This window comes from Salmo salar, chromosome 23 (genome assembly GCF_965601325.2).
Source record: "Salmo salar chromosome 23, fSalSal1, whole genome shotgun sequence".
Taxonomy (NCBI): domain Eukaryota; kingdom Metazoa; phylum Chordata; class Actinopteri; order Salmoniformes; family Salmonidae; genus Salmo; species Salmo salar.
In genome coordinates, this window is record NC_138313.1 from 29,949,321 (window position 1) to 29,965,035 (window position 15,715).

General features: G+C 45.4%; 1 protein-coding gene across 1 annotated transcript in view; it reads right to left on the reverse strand.

Annotated features, from left to right (window-relative positions):
* The window catches only part of LOC106584350 (glypican-5), a 146,474-nt gene that overhangs the window by 59,757 nt on the left and 71,002 nt on the right, over nucleotides 1-15,715 (reverse strand). The gene's annotated exons all lie outside the window — the stretch shown is intronic.

The window sequence follows — 15,715 nt, forward strand, 5'->3', positions numbered from 1 at the left end:
GACTTAAAATATTGATGTATTGTTGATGAAAGTAACACATGAAAGTATTTGTGTGAGAGAGTGCACAGGTAATGACTTTCGTGTTCGAATGGCCTAGCTCATTGACCATTTAAAACAATGGCAAAAAATTCTGCTCAGCACTGTGGTCTGCATGTCGTGAGATCCGTCCACCCACCCACCCCTGAACCTGCTTACACAGACAGCCATTCCTCTAGCCTGATTTAAAGTGATTAACTATGCCCTTTAAAAAAAATTCTCTCATCAAAAGAACTGCGGAGCACAATGAGCTTTGTGATTCAGCCTCAGAGCCCAGCTCTGCCGTGAAGCTGGCCTGGAGTGGTGAGTTGTGCTGTCTGACCCAGGAATCCCACAGGGATCCATGGAGTTTAGACGGCGTTCTTCACTGACATCCAGCGCATTCTGACTTTTTTCACATTTTATTACATTACAGCCTTATTCTAAAATTGATTTAATAGTTTTTTTTCTCAGCAATCGACGCACAATACCCTATAATGACAAAGCAAAAACAATTATTGTATATTTTTTTGCAAAAAATAAAAAAATAAAAAGCTGAAATATCACATTTACATAAGTATTCAGATCCTTTACTCAGTACTTTGGCAGCAATTACAGCCTTGAGTCTTCTTGGGTATGACGCTACAAGCTTGGCACACCTGTATTTGGGGAGTTTCTCCCATTCTTCTCTGCAGATCCTCTCAAGCTCTGTTAGGTTGGATGGGGAGCATTGCTGCGCAGCAATTTTCAGCTCTCTCCAGAGATGTTCGATCGGGATCAAGTCCGGGCTCTGGCTAGGACACTCAAGGACATTCAGAGACTTGTCCCGAAGCCACTCCTGCGTTGTCTTGGCTGTGTGCTTAGGGTCGTTGTCCTGTTGGAAGGTGAACCTTCACCCTAGTCTGAGGTCCTGAGCGCTCTGGATCAGGTTTTCATCAAGGATCTCCCTGTACTTTGCTCCGTTAATCTTTCCCTTGATCCTGACTAGTCTCCCAGTCCCTTCCGCTGAAAAACATCCCCACAGCATGATGCTGCCACCACCATGCATCACCGTAGGGTTAGTGCAAGGTTTCCTTCAGATGTGATGCTTGGCATTCAGGCCAAAGAGTTCAATCTTGGTTTCATCAGACTAGAGAATCTTGTCTCTCATGGTCAGAGTCCTTTAGGTCCCTTTTGGCAAACCATTATGTGCCTTTTGGCAAACCATTAGCAGGCCATTATGTGCCTTTTACTGAGGAGTGGCTTCTGTCTGGCCACTCTACCTTAACCTCTCTGATGCAGTTCGCAATCCACACCGAACAATTTCAATCTGACAGCCAGTCGCTGTCTGATGTGGTGTTGTGCCTTCTCAATCTTGAGGCACACTTGCAGTCAACTACTATTGCAAAACAGTTGGCACAGGTCCTCCTGAAGTCAGTACATAAGCACTTCGCATGCACACTGAATCCTCTGGGAGCCAACTTCAATCCAACCCCTGCAGCAGCTTATCTGATGACCCAAGTGTGTCTCTGGCACATCACTCAACAGAGATGGAGCCACTGATGAGGGAAGCAGAATATTTTGTACTTCAGCAAACCAGAGAGTACAGCAGTGGAGCAGCAGGACCCCAGGAAGATGCCAGCACGATGAATCCAGCAAGCATCTCGACCATAGTGCTTCAGAAATGTAGTTTCCTCGCATCGAAGATTGTGTCTGAGGTCACTGTCCAACTGGAGGGTCAACCCGGCAGGACAATAAGTGCCCCGGGTGAGCTGCAGAAGCAGAGATACCTGGAAGGGGTAAGTCACCTCTCTAGTTCTGTTAAGACAGCATGGCTGTTTATCTAAAGATGTGTCCTGTGGCACTGGATCTGGTTTCTGTCTCTGTATCCCAAGCGTTCGTGGAGAAAATCATTGTGTTTGAGAAACAGAACGACCACCTATCTGGAACGCAAAGTCTTCTTGAAGATAAATCAGAAAATCTTGTTAGGTTGAACAGAAACACACACACAAGCTGGCTGGCTGTGAACTGATAGATTTGTGAAGAAGTGTTGTAATGCTTATGTTTTTGCTGTTGTTGCAGTTGTTTTTTGTTAACACTGAAGGGGTTAGTCAGTGATACATGTTTAATATGACATTAACATAACATGTCAAATGTGCCATGACTTCATGTGTTGTTTTTCCTCTGTCAGATAAAGGTACTTGATTCCTCTTATATCTACTACTCAATTTAAAAAAGCATTGGATTGGTGTAAACATGGGCAAGAGAGTTTCCTTCCACCATATTTCTTGCACCAGTCTAGGCGCTTATCCTTTAAATCCAAGTCACATTAGGATTGATTTATAATTTAAACCTAACCAAACCTATGCCCTGGCCATAGAGTTGTATGGAGTCCTTTAGTGGCCAATAGAATGTGTTAGCATGGGCAGCGCCATTGAGGACTTTCGCCATTTTGATTTAGTCAACTGGGCGGGACTTCCAACGTCATTTGCTGATCCCTCCTGATGATCCGGTCAGCATGACTTGATGACCCAGTTAGAGTCGTGACAGTCGGGTCATCAGGACGGATCAGCCAATGAATTTTACTTGTGAAGAAGAAAATTGACTATTTCATGATGGAGATGGCCTCAATGGCGCTGCCCATGCTCTCACAGACGCCATCATGACACAGATACAGAGATGATATGTCTATCCAAGTCTATGGTCCTGGCCCATAACCTTATGTATTACTGTTCCCCAGTGGCAAGAAGTGACATCCCCCCCCAAAAAACTACAGGCCTACATCATATAAATGGCTCCTAGCCTCCCACGCATAGGCTACTAGATTAAAACTGAAACTAAATAATATAAAAACAAAATATATGTATTTTTTATTAAACTGAAACTAAATAAAAACGACTAAATCAAGTCTGAAAACAAACAGAAACTAAACTGAATTTCAAATAAAAATAGAAATAAAAACTCAAATTAAATCGAAAAACTATAATAACCTTGCGAGGAGGCATGACTGCAGGTCCAGATATGGGAGAGGAGAGATGAGAGGGTGGAAGGCTGTTTATCAGGAATAACAAGAGTAGTGGAGGAACGGGGGAAAAGAGGAGACCGGTAGTCTCCTCATTAGAGCTCAGTGTCAGGGTAAACACGTCAGATGTCAGAGGCAGAGACACCGCAGCGGTGATGCCTTTGCATTTTTATGAATCCATTAATTATGATGAGGAGGGGATGAGATGAGACACAATAAAGGACACGGTGTCAACCATTGTGATTGAAGAGCTTAGGATCCCTTACTTTATCTCGCTCTCTCTTTTCATGTCTTATCCATTTCTCTCTTATTGATCATCTCTTTTTTTCTTGCCACCTCTTCATCGAAGTAGATGAGGATCAGCAATTGAGGTTATCACAGGGTATTGTGATCAGTAGTTAGAGTAAAGTCCTTTGTATCGGCTTGTCTCAGCAATTCAGTTGATCAATACGCCAAGTGAAATCTGAAATGTTAAATTGATTAAGATATTGAACTAGACTGATCCTAAATGGCCTATTGGAGTCCTATTGAAGGTCATCTAGGGTCAATCTCAAAAATATATTGAGAAGTTTAGGAATATCTTTCTGTCAAAACACAAGACCTAGCTAGTTCATTAATTGAAGAAACCCTGACAGAGAAAGACAGAGACAAAAAGAGAGAGGGGGGAGAGTGTGGGAGAGCGAGATAGACTAACCTACTAAGTTCAGAGGCAGACTGTAAAGGTCTGACGCACAGACAAGCTTTTTCCACAGAACAGATTAGAGCCTCTGCAGAGAGAGAGGTGGGTGGATGGATAAGTAGGACAAAGCCGCTCTGATAGAGCAGACCCTGGTCCCTAACTCCCTGAGCTACTCCACAAAGTCTGAAGGAGAATCCCATAATATATAACACATGACACACACATACAAACACACACACACACACACACACACACACACACACACACACACACACACACACACACACACACACACACACACACACAAAATACACTAGCACACAATCATGCGGGTACAGACGTACACGCGAGCACGCACACACACACACACACACACACACACACACACACACCTTCACACACTCACTCACACACTCACACACACAGAAACCCTGAAGCCACACATGGGATTTCATTACTGGAGAGAACTATGGGGCTAGAGAGCATTGAGGATGTTACAGAGATTCCTCCTGCAGGAGTAAGAGATGTCAGAGCGCAGGTGCTTCAAGGCTAACGAATCCAACCAATAGCATCATGGGGCTCCAGAGGCGGCACCCATATGCCCTCTGTTGCAGCTGCATCCCCCAGACCACAACAACCCCTGGATCACCTATGACATGATGCAGACACATGAACGTTCCAGACAGATCCATTGAATAGTTGATCATCTAATTTGAATGGGTTACATTAAAACCACTATTGTGAGGTAAATTCACCTCAACCACTGTAGAAAACAAAGCGATCACATGGTTAACATTACACTTGTGTTTCCAGGGAAGTGAAGACAAAGGAGCTGCGTGTCATGCGAATGTAAATAAATGAATACTAATCTGAGCCAGCCTCCACACAATATCGACGATGAACTCTAACCCCTGGCTCATTGGGTCTATCTGCCTACAGGCAGGCAGCCACAATCTTGGTCGACCGGGAGTCGTCCTGTTCTTGGTCGACCGAGAGTCGTCCTGTTCTTTCGACCAATTGATTGGTCAACATGTTTAAACATATTTTTCCATAGACAGACACACCCTATGTGTTTGAATAAAACCAACTACATATGCACTGAGCTTGTCTGAAGCTTTAAGCACACAGTTTGATTAAATAATTAAGACACACAAATGCAACAATTTCCTCCATTTAGTTTCTTAATTGTTTCTGACTGAGAAGTTCTGTTACTGAAATCCCTCATTTGTTTAGGAAAAACATTCCCTATTCCCTCAACCCTTGCTCTCTTTACATTAAACATGTAAGCATAGCATGCATGTGACCAATAATGGATGCGGAGGACATAAAAAAGAAACTCAAAACGGGCAAATGTTTACTGGTTACTCAGGAGGGAAAAGATCACAAAGAAGCATACAACTGAAACAGTTGCATGCATTCGTGAATTGCGGTTTATTTCTTGTTTAGGCTAATTATTCAAAGCTCCCTTTGTTATTTAATTTTAAAACTAAAATGGTTGATTGCATTTCAAAGCATGAATATCTCGTATGCTGTGTGATGGCATGAATGAATGAATGATTGATACAGTAGCCTATATATTGAAATACAGGCCTAAGTTACGGTATTAAGACTAAACAGGACACTCTCTTAAGCCTACCACTCAATGCTGGTTATACAAGGCTGCTATATAAAGCCTACTAACGATAACAACTGTCACGTCCTGACCATAGTAAGTTGTTATTTTCTATGGTAGAGTAGGTCAGGGCGTGACGGGGTGTTTGTCCGTTTTTGTATTTCTATGTTTAGTTTCTAGTTTTGTATTCGTTTTGTATTTCTAGGTTAGTTTTTGTTTGGCATGACCTCCAATTAGAGGCAACCGGTTGTCGTTGTCTCTAATTGGAGGCCATATTTAAGTTGATGTTTGTCCCACTGGTGTTTTGTGGGTGATTATTTTGTGAGTAGTGTATGCCTGCTCTGCGTCACGGCTTTCTTGTTTTTTGTATTTCAAGTTTATGGTTTATTGCATGAGTTTCACGACTGAATTAAAGATGTGGAACTATGATCACATTGCGTATTGGTCCGATCCTTCCGAAAGCCATGACAGAATCACCCACCAACCAAGGACCAAGCAGCGTGGTATGGAGCAGCGGGAGTCGTGGACGTGGGAGGAAATCCTGGATGGCAAAGGACCCTGGAGGCAGGCTGGGGAGTATCGCCATCCGAAGGAGAAGATCGAGGCAGCAAGAGCGGAGCGGCGATACTATGAGGCGCGATATCCACCAAGAGGCAAGGACGAGAGGCAGCACCAAAAACAATTTGGGGGGGGGGGGGCACACGGGCAGATTGGCTAAGGCGATTTTAAGACCTGAGCCAACTCCCCATGCTTACCGTGGGGAGCGAGTGACTGAGCAAGCACCTTGTTATGCGGTGGTGCGCACTGTGTCGCCAGTGCGTACTCACAGCCCAGTGCGCTCGGTGCAAGCTCCTCACCGTTGCCGTGCTAGAGTTGGCCGTCAGCCAGGTAGAAGTGCGCCGGTTCAGCGTATCTGGTCTCCAGTGCGTCTCTTCGGTCCAGGTTATCCTGCGCCTGCTCTACACACGGTACCCCCCTTTCACCAGCACAGCCCAATTCGTCTGTGCCGGCGCTCCGCCCTTGCTTGGCGCAAATCACCATTCAGCCAGGACGGGGTGTGCCAGCTCTATGCTCCAGACCTCCGGTGCGCCTCCGGAGCCCAGTACGTCCTGTGCCTCCTCCTCGCACTCGCCCTGAGGTGCGTGTTACTAGTCTGGCGCCTCCTATGCCAGCTCCACGCATCAGGACTTCAGTGCGCCTGCCAGGTCCGGGGTGTCCTGTTCCTGCTCCCCGCACTAGCCCTGAGGTGCGTGTTACTAGTCTGGCGCCTCCTATGCCAGTCCCACGCATCAGGCCTCCAGTGCGCCTGCCCAGTCCGGGGTGTCCTGTTCCTGCTCCGCGCACTAGCCCTGAGGTGCATGTTACTAGTCTGGCGTCTCCTATGCCAGTCCCACGCATCAGGCATTCAGTGCACCTGCCCAGTCTGGGGTGTCCTGTTCCTGCTCCCCGCACTCGCCCTGAGATGCGTGTTACTATTCCAGCAACGCCCCTCTGCCCGGAGCCTCCAGCGACGCTCCTCAGCCCAGAGCCTCCAGCGACGCTCCTCAGCCCAGAGCCTCCAGCGACGCTCCTCAGCCCGGATCCTCCAGCGACGCTCCTCAGCCCAGAGCTTCCAGCGATGCTCCCCAGTACGGAGCCTCCAGCGACACTTCCCAGTACGGAGCCTCCAGCGACGGTCTGCAGCCCGGAGCCTCCAGCGACACTCCTCAGCCTGGAGCCTCCAGCGACACTCCCCAGTCCGGAGCCTCCAGCGACACTCCTCAGCCCGGAGCCTCCAGCGACGCTCCCCAGTCCGGAGCCTCCAGCGACGGTCTGCAGCCCGGAGCCTCCAGCAACGGTCTGCAGGCCAGGGCCTTCAGCGGCGGTCTGCAGCCCAGGGCCTTCAGCGGCGGTCTGCAGCCCAGGGCTTTCAGCGGCGGTCTGCAGCCCAGAGCCTTCAACGGCGGTCTGCAGCCCAGAGTCTTCAGCGGCGGACTTTAGCCCAGAGTCTTCAGCGGCGGTTGGCGGTCCGAAGCCTCCGACGATGATCCATGGTCTGGTTCCTCCGGACATACAGAAGCGGGGGGGATCAGCGGGCGGTGGGGGTACTACGCCTGGAACCAGAGCCGCCGCCATAGACATTAGTCACCCACCCTACCCTCCTTTTGTTGTTGTTTATTTTTAATTTTTTTATTTTTTTAGGTGCAGTCGGAGTCCGCACCTTTGTGGGGGGGGTACTGTCACGTCCTGACCATAGTAAGTTGTTATTTTCTATGGTAGAGTAGGTCAGGGCGTGACAGGGGGTGTTTGTCCATTTTTGTATTTCTATGTTTAGTTTCTAGTTTTGTATTTCTCGGTTAGTTTTGGTTTGGCATGACCTCCAATTAGAGGCAGCCGGTTGTTGTTGTCTATAATTGGAGGCCATATTTAAGTTGATGTTTGTCCCACTGGTGTTTTGTGGGTGATTATTTTGTGAGTAGTGTATGCCTGCTCTGCGTCACAGCTTTCTTGTTTTTTGTATTTCAAGTTTATGGTTTATTGCATGAGTTTCACAACTGAATAAAAGATGTGGAACTACGATCACGCTGCGTATTGGTCCGATCCTTCCGAAAGCCCTGACAACAACATTACTTATTATTTTAATAATGATCATAATTGTAATAATAACAATAAGAAGGAGAAAAAGAAGGGCATAGGAGCGAGAGCTGTGTGCATATTATGTGACAAACAGGTGCTGTTAGATTACATTATAATTGTTTTGCCTGTTTGTAACAGTATTAACAACAATAAATAAATTATAAGTAACACCAGTCTGTTCTAATGAAAAAAAAGTTGTAAAGCCGTTATTACAGCATAGCAAAGATTAAAAACAGGTAAATCTGTGAAATTGCTTGATCTGATATTTTGCGGTTGCATGAGTCTTGGTGCTCATGGAATCAGTAGGCTATTAAACAAACACTCAAACACTGTAGATATATATGTATGATTTATAAAGCCAGGCACATTTAACAGTTAGGCTATTGATTAAGTTGGGGTTTGCTCTCTCCGCAATTTTCTTAGACAATTAGGCAAAGCCCTATTTGCATGGGACTAGTATTACTAGAGAATGTTGGTTATGTAATTATTACCCAGAATGTCTTTAATTCCAATGGGATTCGTTTTTTCCAAACTGCTCCCTGTGATTTTTAATTTTCTTTCCAATAAATTGACAGTTATGACGGAAGCCTGGAGTTTTTTTTCTAGGCGTGAATATCGTCCAGGCGATAACATGGCTACACCGATAGCTCGAGTTTTGTACCCAAGTTTCTAAACCATACCAAACCATCTTTGGTATAGTGTCGCCATAATAATTACATTGAGGAAGTGTGATCATAATCATTAGGATATTTTAGCGATCCGCAGTAGATGTTCTAAATGCCCCCCAGCCTTCAGATGTGAGCTAAACAGTGCACTTGCACTAGAGATACGTTTTAAGGCTATGTGAAAGTGAACTCATCATTTCCAAACGTTTAGGTCAGTTGTATGCTTCTTTGTGATCTATTAACAGCAAGGGTTACATTAAGTAGGCGCAAAAACATATGAACAAAAACATTCACTGTGAAAGTTCATACATGTAGATCCTTCATATATTGATTATGCACAGCACTTTGTTTAATTTATCGAATCAGTTATTGTTTTCTTGCTCAAACCGTGAGCAACACCTGGCAAACTCAGACACTTCTTTCAAAACACTCCCTGTTCACCCACGACTGCATGGCCAGGCACGACTCCAACACCATCATTAAGTTTGCAGACGACACAACAATGGTACGCCTGATCACCAACAACGACGAGACAGCCTTTAGGGAGGAGGTTAGAGACCTGGCCGGGTGGTGCCAGGACAACAACCTATCCCTCAACATAACCAAGACTAAGGAGATGATTGTGGACTACAGGAAAACGAGGACCGAGCACGCCCCCATTCTCATCGACGGGGCTGTAGTGGAGCAGCTTGAGAGCTTCAAGTTCCTTGGTGTCCACATCACCAACAAACTAGAATGGTCCAAACACACCAAGACAGTTGTGAAGAGGGCACAACAAAGCCTACTCCCCCTCAGGAAACTAAAAAGATTTGGCATGGGTCCTGAGATCCTCAAAAGGTTCTACAGCTGCAACATCGAGAGCATCCTGACTGGTTGCATCACTGCCTGATACGGCAATTGCTCGGTCTCCGACCGCAAGGCACTACAGAGGGTAGTACGTACGGCCCAGTACATCACTGGGGCCAAGCTGCCTGCCATCCAGGACCTCTACACCAGGCGGTGTCAGAGGAAGGCCCTAAAAATGGTCAAAGACCCCAGCCACCCTAGTCATAGACTGTTCTCTCTGCTACCGCACGGCAAGCGGTACCGGAGTGCCAAGTCTAGGACAATAAGGCTTCTCAACAGTTTTTGCCCCCAAGCCATAAGACTCCTGAACAGGTAATCAAATGGCTAACTGGACTATCTGCATTGTGTGCCCCCCCAACCCCTCTTTTACGCTGCTGCTACTCTCTGTTTATCATATATGCATAGTTACTTTAACTATACATTCATGTACATACTACCTCAATTGGCCCGACCAACCAGTGCTCCCGCACATTGGCTAACCGGGCTATCTGCATTGTGTCCCGCCACCCACCCACCAACCCCTCTTTTACTCTACTGCTACTCTCTGTTCATCATATATGCATAGTCACTTTAACCATATCTACATGTACATACTACCTCAATCAGCCTGACTAACCACTGTCTGTATGTAGCCTCGCTACTTTTATAGCCTCGCTACTGTTTTTCACTGTCTTTTTACTGTTGTTTTCATTTCTTTACTTACCTATTGTTCACCTAATACCTTTTTTGCACTATTGGTTAGAGCCTGTAAGTAAGCATTTCACTGTAAGGTCTACACCTGTTGTATTCGGCGAACGTGACAAATAAACTTTGATTTGATGTCAATTTGCACAAGTATTATCAGAGTCCACCAAAAACAGTTGGTTATTCTGGCTGGAATTGTTACTCTCATGCCATGTACAAATGACTGACATGGCAGATTCGGACGGCAGTAAAATGACAGATCTGGTGTTTTGTGCTTGTGCACATAATTACATTACCTGACCTCCCCCAGTAAAACTAATCCCGTCCAAATAAGTTTTAAGGCCAGGGCTGTTTCCTCATCTCTGCTGCTGCCTCTGCCGCATTGTTCTCAATCCCGAAATGCTGGTTAACTTTGCCATTATGCAAATAGCAACATACCCACTGCATTTTGGTCCACTCCTTACGACGCCCGTGACAACCCCTTTGCTACCAGGTATTGTGTCAATTTAAAACTTGCACAAGACAGTAGACATCCATTTGTCCATTTAAAGAAATGTAGCCAATTTATTGATTACTGTATTTAGCTAACATTATATATTTAATCCAGAGATACTTTGCCTTGAGTCTTCAGTCTAGTCCAGATCATCTTGGTATTTGTAGTTCTTTATGATAGCCACATTAGCAGCTAATTAGCGTTTCATTTTGGGGGGGTAAATACAGGCAAATATATTGATAAAAGTTCCATTATCCTAGAGAGATTTACACGGTTATCAAAAGGTCATGCCAGGGTAAACCTACATGAAACAGCCCTTATTTTAAGTGTTTCTAAAATCCCCTATGGGAAAAATGAATGGTAGAAAAACTATTGAAACCATTTCCCTGTTTGACCACTAGGTTTTATGGGTATTATGACTCATACTGTTGTACTCTATACTTATCATGATGTTTCACCATTACACTGTCACTGACTTTTATAACATGTAAGCCTGTAATTTCAATTTATATCTGTAAAGGAACTGAGATTATTCATAGACACTCATTGAGACTCATCAAATGGTCAATCAACTACAAAGACGACCACAAAGGGCCTCCATTAACTAGTTCCCAAAAGCTGGGGGGAGTTGATGGGAAGATGTGCCCTGTTGTGGTTGCTGTGGGTGGTTGGGTCCTGATGACGGACCCATGGGTCTGACGATGGGTACCAACAACACTAGGAATCCATTAAGGGAACATGTGACTTAATCAGACTCTCTGACTGGTTCAACTCTATTCCAACACATCCTGCTTATTGTTCTCATGCACACCATAGCAATTTAAGGGATCGCTGTGTGTGATGCACACTCACTAAATAACATTGGGGTGATCCTGAACATGATGCATGTGCCTGTACATGTACTCAATAAAAACCAACCAAACAGTCAGAGTAAATATGATCATGAAAATGCTTACAGTAAAATTGTATTGTGTGCTCATTAAAGTGTATATTGACTATACTGAACTATTGATACCATACACTGAGCACAATGACTATGCTAAACACAGAGTATATGGTAGTGAAAATGAGAATACTGAACAAAGCTTAGGGAAGACAGAGAGACAGACTGCTTTCTCACAGTAATTAGTGGTTGAGTCAATCAGCTCGGGTCTGTTTGCCTCTGGGTTGTTAACCAATCAAATGAGTCAGCCCGTGAAGAGACACATGTTCACCCTTAAAAGCCAAGGGCTTCCCAAGAGGTTCCCACACATCTCTTCTCTCTCATCTGAAAACTACACATATATCAATCAAACAATCAATTAATCAATTAAATTGATTTATAAAGCCCTTTTCACATCAGCAAGAAACCCAGCCTAAATACATTCTCTATAGCTCCAGATATAATTTCTAATATTGTTTCCTCTTTTCTGGATTATACACTAGGCCAGCGTTATTCAAAGATGGCGCCGGAGGGGACGGCTGCCGTTTCATGGGCTTCTAACCAACTGTATTATTTTGTTAGTTATTTCACGTTGTTTGTAACTTATTTTGTACATAATGTTGCTGCTACCGTCTCTTATGACCGAAAGTAACTTCTGGACATCAGAACAGCGATTACTCACCTCAAACTGGACAAAGATTTTTTCTTTAACAAGTCCAACACCAAGGATGTACGGCTTTCTCAGGAACGTGTCCGAATCCCTGTCATATGCATGAAGAAAAGACAGAGAAAAAGGGGGCGGAGGTCGGGCTGCCTTCTGAGAATTCGTAGGCAAACCTAAGTAGGTTAACCTCCACTACCATCCGTTCTATTGGCCAACGTGAAATCACTGGAAAACAAAATGAATGATATACGATCAAGACTGTCCTACCAACGGGACAATAAAAACTGTAATATCTTACGTTTCACCGAGTCGCGGCTGAACAACGACACTGATAATATAGAGCTGGCAGGATTTTCCATGCATCAGCAGGACTGAGAAGCTACGTCTGGTAAGACAGAGGGTGGAGGTGTGTGTCTATTTGTCAATAACACCTGGTGCGCGATGTCTAATATTAAAGAAGGCTCAAGGTATTGCTCGCCTGAGGTAGAGTACCTTATGATAAGCTCTAGACTACACTATCTACCAAGAGAGTTCTCATCTATATTATTCGTAGCCGTCTACTTACCACCAGAAACCGATGCTGGCACTAAGACTGCACTCAATGAGCTGTATAAGGCCATAAGCAAACAAGAAAATGCTCATCCATAAGCGGCGCTCCTAATGGCCAGGGGGTATAATGCAGGCAAACTTAAATACGTTTTACCTCATTTCTACCAGCATGTCACATGTGCAACCAGAGGGAATTCTGTGCTCCTGATTCCTGCTTACAAGCACAAACTAAAGCAGGAGGTACCAGTGACTCGCTCAATACAGAAGTGGTCAGATGACGCGAATGCTACGCTACAGGAATGTTTTGCTAGCATAGACTAGAATATGTTCCGGGATTCATCCAATGGCATTGAGGAGTATACCACCTTAGTCATCGCCTTCAGGCAAAGCGTCAATACAGATTAAGATTGAATCCTACTACACTGACTCTGACGCTCGTCGGATGTGGCAGGGCTTGAAAACTATTACGGACTACAAAGGGAAACCCAGCCACGAGCTGCCCAATGAAGCAAGCCTAACAGACGAGCATGCATAAGAGCACCAGCTGTTCCGGACGACTGTGTGATAACGCTCTCGGTAGCCAATGTGACCAAGGTCAACATTACAGGTCAACATTCACAAGGCTGCGGGGCCAGATGGATTACCAGGCCGTGTACTCAAAGCATGTGCGGACCAACTGGCAAGTGTCTTTACTGACATGTTCATCCTCTCCCTGACCGAGTCTGTAATAGCTACATGTTTCAAGCAGACCACCATAGTCCCTGTGCCCAATGAAGCGAATGTAATCTGCATAAATGATTACCGCCCCGTAGCAGTCACGTCAGTAGCCATGAAGTGCTTTGAAAGGCTGGTCATGGCTCACATCAACAGTATCATCCTGGATACCCTAGACCCACTCCAATTTGTTTACCGTCCCAACAGATCCACAGATTACGCAATCTCAAATCGCACTCCACACTGCCCTTTCCCACCTGGCTGAAAAAAATGGGGTCCCCATAAATTCTGGCTGAAAAAAATGGGGTCCCCATAAATTCTGGCTGAAAAAAATGGGGTCCCCGCAGAAAAAGTTTGAATTCCACTGCACTAGTGGAATCCAATCACTAGGCAACCTTGGCTTTTGGTCATGGTCCAAATCACTTGATTGGACTGATTATCTCAACTCCTGAACTGGGAATAGAGAGCAAATTAATTCAGTCCAGACCAGACATATTAGATCAGGTGATGCCTCCCTGTACAGGATGGATAGGAACAGATGGTTACACTGTGACCCCTTGGCTTTCTGCTGTGTAGAGTCCAACTCCAGCCTCAAGGCTATGAAGTAGAGCAGAGCGCTTGCTCAGTGAGTGAGCCTGTGCGAGAGAAAGAGAGAGGGCTGTGAGAGAGGGCTGTACGCCTGCTCTGATGAGGAAACACATAATCTAACAGAGCCATAATGGGGGACTGGGCAAACCCAGACCACAAAAACAGAGGCTGTCATGCTGGGGTAGTTCAAAACGACCCTCACGCCCTAAAAAACAAGACATTATAGTTCAAAGCTCCATGGAGAAAAACCGTACAGCTAAGCGGGACTGGTTGGAAACGATTAGCCTATTTACCACACAGCATATCAAATTATACCGTTGTATATGGGGTGTATGTGACTCAGCACTCAACGCTGGCCACACGGTTCTGCTCCAGCTCCAAGGCATGGAGCCTCCGGTCTGCTCTGGTCTGGTCTGGTAGCCCAGCTGATGCGGCCTGGCGCAGCGGTCAGGAGTGGGCTGACAGATAGAGACTCAGCTCATGCTCTTTAGGTACATTCCTCTGACTTGAAACGCAAACCAGCAACCCCAAAACCAAAGTGTGCCCAGCACTATATGTCATTCAACCGTGTGCTCTCCCCAAACACCAACAAATACACTGTGGCCAAGGTAACGGGACACATCCCAATAGCCCTTCCACCGCCGAAGATCATGGGAGCCTGAGAAGGAGGCTTGGCTGAGTACACTGCTATGATGTCTAACGGTCCACCACACTCACTCCCTCATTCCTATGACAACTACCAGTAGTAATGTATGCCTTTTGTCGTGATTTAGGCCAGTCAAATGTGGAATAACAAACAGTCACAGACAGCAGCAATAATTCAGAGATAATAATCTGAGGTGTAATGTATGATATAACTGAAAGGTCTACAGAAAGGTCTGTCTGAGAACACACTTATACTGTTGCTTCCAAAGCAGATTCTTTTATGCTTTCCCCTGAAGGCCATAAATCCACAGACCATTTTACTTTCATCCTGTCTCTTTGTCTGCTCCAGGCTCCTAGCGATCATACACAAATACATTGTATTGCATCTCTCTCAACCCAACACAGCCCTCTGGGGGTATTTGTGGCAACGCAGGCATGCTGCAACATAGAAAAAAGGAGATTGAAAAAAGAACTAGCCAACAGGAAGCACAGCTATGACCTCTGTGTTGTCTGTGTTGCCTCTGGCCTGTGGGGCTTTCTGTGTTGCTATTGTCATTGAGTTCATGAAGCGCTTTTGTTCAGTGTTTTAGTCATGTTTTTCAATAGCTTGCATCTCATATCGATAGTGTCTGTAACCTCTGGAGCTCTGAGACTGGGGTCTGGTCTCCAGGGTAAAAACAGCTTTTTTGCTGCTGAACACCATGCTCCAGTTTCCCTGGCAGGAATGAAAAGCAGAGACAGGGCATGGCACAGTATGGCATGTTGCTACACCGCATACCCAGTGACTTCACCTGGTTAGTGTAGCTAGTTAATGAAATTACCTATTCTGAGAAACATCAATCAGGTCACCAGTGCGATTTTTGCTTCCATAGTGCTGGATTGGACAGCATCACAATACTTGGACCTGCTGAATATAGACAGAGCCAACAACTTACAATTGAAACCAGTGCTACGATGAATCTGGAAATAACCTGTGTCTAGACCTCAGGCCAGTGGGGCAGCCAGGCACAGGGCCAGCTGCA